Below are 5427 nucleotides of genomic sequence, written 5' to 3' on the forward strand. Positions count from 1 at the left end.
TGGTGACGTTAGTATGCGTCACCAGGAACTAAGTGGTTGCGAAGGGAAGAGTGCTGCTGGTTTTACTAGTTTGCATCACCAGGAAAGGCGTGATTCTAGGGATCGCTTCGAGAGCCATCTTACCGTTAACATGAGCCAATAGGAGAGGGACTGCAATACGTTGCGGTTCACTCCTGAAAAGAGGCTTTGGTTGCCCTCTAAGGATAACCTAATTCGTTAGTCTGGTATAACTAACGATCGATATCATATTCCACTATTCGGCTCATCCAGGCTTTACAAGCCTGGTAAGAATGAGACGGAAATCTTCATCGATGCCTTTTTCCGGCATCGGTCTTCTAAACGGGCATAGAATGTCAAACCTTTGTTCCAATCTTAACAGCCTTTGTATAGAATGTGCAAAACTCAGGCCGTGAGGTCTGGCTTGACAAGCTAAATGCCTCTTGAAACGGACCGTAGTCGTTGCACGCTATAAGTTGCACCGTTTGTGTAAAGAAGCAGGGATTCCTTGTCTCTCGTGGGGGGACTCATGTCCATGCTGTTTTAAGGGTGCAGGTCATGCCCCTAACGGAGCATATTCCCTCAAAGGTCTCTATTGGAGGACTCTCATCTCTTACGAAATGCGTCAAGGGATTAAGAACCTCTAATCCTATTTCGAGTGTGGGAAGCGCTCGTTCTCCGATGGACCTTCTGTTGAGGAGGATAGGTCTCGTCGTACTGCAAGACGACACCCGGAACGTCCAACATCAGTTGGGAATGAGGTTCCCAACTAATCATGCGAGAGTGGATACCATCGCCAACGAACAAGATAATTCGTTCGAAACCCCTTTGCCTCACGGTGGTTCAAGAAGCTTTCAACAAGAAAACGCTTCTCACCACTCGAATCCGTCAATGGGTATGGAGGGGAGAAACAATCGGGTTCGCCTCGTTTGACAAGCCCGAATCAACATCGTGATTTGGATCACAACCTTAAATTATAAGGGAGGATACTGATCACGAGCGATCCCGTCGCCGCGAGTTAGCGGTGACGATTGATAATGTTTCTCGTGACCAGTTGAGAAATTGTGCGCAGGTTACGACTGATCAACTGGCAAACGAAAGGACACATCAGTCCCTTCAAAACGAGCTGGTGGAACTTGTCAGAAGATCTCTTTCTGGGAGGAAAGAGTGGGCCGTCTTAATCAGACTTTATTTCGAGACAATAAGGCTTTGGCTCGGAACCATCAGGCTTTAGCGGATGGCCTTGACCATTCCGGAGTAATTCGGAACCGGAAGAAGCCACGTACTGATGGTACGGGTGGAGACGCCCAGCATAAAACGTAGGATGCGTACGCATTCTACGAGGCAGCTCGATCGTGTACTCTTTTGCGATGTAGTACACGAAACGGGCCGATATACCTGGGCAGCAATTTATTACTGCCTACATTCGTCACTACGTGTTTTGATAGGTTTACCGTAGACAGTTGAACTAGTCACTAACATTATGAAATTATGTTTGCTCTTCCATTTTGTCAGAGTTCCGTTTCTGTCGGTCCACCGCATCAGCGATGAAATCCTGTACGAAACGGACCACTCCTTCTTTAGCCAACAGGAAATCACCTCCTGACTCAGTTTTATTTTTTTAAGTGCGACCGGCTCGCACTGCGGAGATAGCGATCCTTTTATTATTGAGAGTACTATCGTTCTCATTGAAAATATTGTTTTTGATGCTGAGTCTTTCAGCATCGTTGTCTATGTCAGTAGAGCATTATTGTCATTACTGAATTTGTCCACTTCAATGTATATTGAATCAACAATGGTATCCTTCGCATCGACCTTAGTGCTAATGCGTGATGAGCAAGAGCTAGAAGGTTCTTTGCTCGAGCGAGTCCACCCCCTTGAATAAGAGCACTCTCGCACAAGGTGGGTATACGTGGGTGGCGTAAGCCATTCACGAAAAATCGTGTATGTTTCGTAAAAGCATGCACCGAATTGTTGATGGAAAATTCTACCATCGGCAAGAAATCGCTCAAACTCTTAAAAGGGTGGACATATTCGCGAAGTATCTCTTCGAGAATACTGTTTGCCCCTCCGTCTGACCATCTATTTCAGGATGATCAGAAGTTGACATTTTCAACTGTGTTCCAAGTGATTTGAACACGCAGGTACGCCGCTAAACTAGCTCAGCCAGGTAATCAAATTTTTATTGGAAATCATCAACTATATAATGTTGTGGTTACTGCACATGCTCTTGTTAAAACAGAGGAACTTCTTAGTCCCTTTACATCAACTGGCACAGGCCAATCGGTGATGGTATTGATCTTTTCTGGATCCAGGCGTACTCCGTGTTTACCCACGATGCACCCAAGAAGTGGTATTTCGCTTGCAGCGAATATACACTTCTTGAGATTTGCATACAATTTGTATTTACGCATAAATGTAAGACCTTCCGAACGTACTTCAACATCCGACTTCCCGTCATGGCTCTTCTCCGAACGAAGACGTCATCAAAATAGCTCGGTGCGAAATTCTGCGCCGATCTCAACAGATTGGTTACTCATGTGGTGAATGTCGCAGGGGCATTACTAAGTCCGTGCGGCATGACTAGCCACTTCATAGCTTACCGCTTGGGTGCTCACTGCTATAAACGGGATATCTTTTTACGCATGAGGATCTGATAAAACCCATCCATTAGATCCATTGACAAAAAGATAGTACTCTTTGACATACCATCAATGATTACGTCTTTTCTAGGTATCGGCGTTTGAGCCAGTACAGTTGCAGCGTTCAATTTATTGAATGCATGCACATTCGCCATCCTCCTATTGTTTTACGCACACAGAAGGTCGGAGACCTATATGGGGAAGTTGATTCCCTCATATGGCCCGCTGCTAAGCGTTCGGCAAAGAATTTGTCGATCGCTATTACTTGTTCACGAGGCCATGGCCATTGCTTCATGACACAGTATTTCGAACCTGGGATTAGGTCGATTGTGTCGAGTGCCTTTATCCCTAGGTAACTCGCACGGTATTGATTCAGGGAAGACATCCTTAAAATCTATTCAATCTTTATATTGAGGGTTTGTCTTCAAAGGCTCCCAAGATTGGGACGTAAAACGTTCAATCCGAGTCTTTCCATCGAGGACGCTTTCGTCCATCGATAAGCTACTGAAAATCCATTCGTTCTCAGGAAATACTATTGCCGACCGAATAACGGGGACGTAGTTGTCATCTGTGACAAGTACGTAGATCTGCTTGACTTTGCCGCTACCCAGATTACCCAGGAACCGTTTCGGTTCTAGTGTTGGCAATTGAGTTATCTTCGAAGTTAACTTCGGAGGCGCTGTTCGATCAAGTGTATAAGCGCCTACACTTGATCTATGTTGACTAAGACATCGACTGTCTAGTATCTCTTTGGAGCTTATATCCAAAGGTGCCTCAACGCCTTCACCTTAGGTTTCCCCGAGGACTTATTCCACAGAAATTATTTGGCGATTATCCTCCCCAACTGCCTGTAGCTGTGGTTGCGCTACCACAGCGAGATTCTCTACGATCGAATCTCCAGTCGATCTAGGACTTTCGCACTGTCCCTTATAGACGGGCGTTTTTAACTTTCTTGGATGTTGCTTTTCAAACAAGCATCCTTGTTTTGTACCACTCAACTTATTCGAGTGGTCGAACATCGACGCTGCCTGCGCTTGTGCACAGCCGTCGGGATCTAACTTCGCAATGTGTTGGGTATTCACACTGAGATCTTGTGCAGTCATGCTACCGACCGACCTACAAGTGAGGCCATCGCACTCACTCGTGAGACATCCACACGCCCGTGGACTCTCCAAGACGGTCATCAACTGGCCGGCTGATGAACCAGAGACAGGCATCGTCACAAGTCTATACATGGCTCGTACTTTCTAAGCCATGGTAATCCAAGGATGGCATCAAATTTGTCATCCAAATCTAGTACGATGATGATTTCATCGTACTTGTGTTTACCCTTAAACGTGTACTGGATACCAACTACACGTTCTTTGACCGTTACAGATGCGCCTGATTAGTTGACCTTACACTGATTACAGTGAAGGCTAGGTGCCTCGACGCTTCACGTTTTCTAAGTAGCTAAGTGGCTTTAGCTACCAAAGGTAACTTAAAGGATTAGAATTAGAGTAAAGTAAAACTGTATTAATATATTTAGTTTTCTACGCAACGATCTTCTATCTACTACTGAACTTATTATACTAATATGTAATTAAGTATAGCGCCTCCTTGCGCACCGCACAATTGTAAAGGGCTAAAGTAGCCCTAATGTTACAGTCTCCGTTAAGTACACTTGGTGTACTTAAGGGGATGGTCAATTACTAAATAATAGTAATTAGACCCAGCACTCGGGTGTGGTGCACATTTGTGACCAACCCTTGTGTATGTGATGCACATGGGAGCATTCACATTAGGAGGGATGACATTAGCGTCATCCGTTACGCGAGGTATCTATGCAATACATACAAGTGTTATCTACAGATGACATTTGAATTGGTTAGATTAGGTATTTATATTTAATTCTATTAAATATAAATCGGTCTGAAAACTACTTCCTCCTTGGTAAGTGCGCACGAGGAGACGGATTGCCGCTCCCGTGGCGACACTTAACCAGAGTACTTAGTGTGTTGGGTGAGGTCGCTTACGCGCCCACCACAACTACCTCACTGCACGCAAAAGAAGCAGGTTAAACCGCTTCCTCGCTGTGCTAGGGTGTATGTCTAAGTAGAGCGTGGTCGCATTACGACGTGCCCACCTACACTTGGTAGCACTCAACCTCCTTCCCACGACCCGCATCTCGGCGTGTGTACGTGAGGATGAGCCTCAATATTTATTATGCTCATTTTCCCCACCACTCCGAACATCATCGGGAGGTGGCAGGGCTTATGGCGTAGGGACTTAGTGAACAAGCCCTGGCCAGGCTCCTGGGTAGTCCTCCTGAGCAACATGTTGCTCAGTTGGAGCAGTTTGGGGCATTCGAGCTAGGACAGCGGACGGCCGCGTCCGAGGCACAAGGCCATGCTGCGGCGGAGTCTGTCACTCAGACTCAGCATGAGCTGAGGCATGAGAAGGCTCGGAGCGAGGCTCTCAACAGGACTGTTGAGAGCCTCGCTGCCCGGTCGCATCAGCCGAGGCCCATTCGGATGGACCCGCCCAAGTTCGATGGAACTGCGGCGCACACGATTGTCCACTGGCTTTTAGCCGTGGAGCAATGCGGTGTCGCCCAGCTCATCGAGGACGACAGCCGGATGGTGTCGTACGCCATGTCGCATCTGCGCGGTAAGGCCTCAGAGTGGGCTTACTCGGCGCTTATGGCGGACAGAAAGGCGTTCCCTACATGGGCGATCTTTAAGGAAAAGATTCGCGCCATGTACCAGCCGCCGAACAACGAAGTGTTGCTTCAGGCGCGCTTCTTTGG

Source organism: Bremia lactucae, linkage group LG8, assembly GCF_004359215.1.
Source record: "Bremia lactucae strain SF5 linkage group LG8, whole genome shotgun sequence".
Lineage (NCBI taxonomy): Eukaryota > Oomycota > Peronosporomycetes > Peronosporales > Peronosporaceae > Bremia > Bremia lactucae.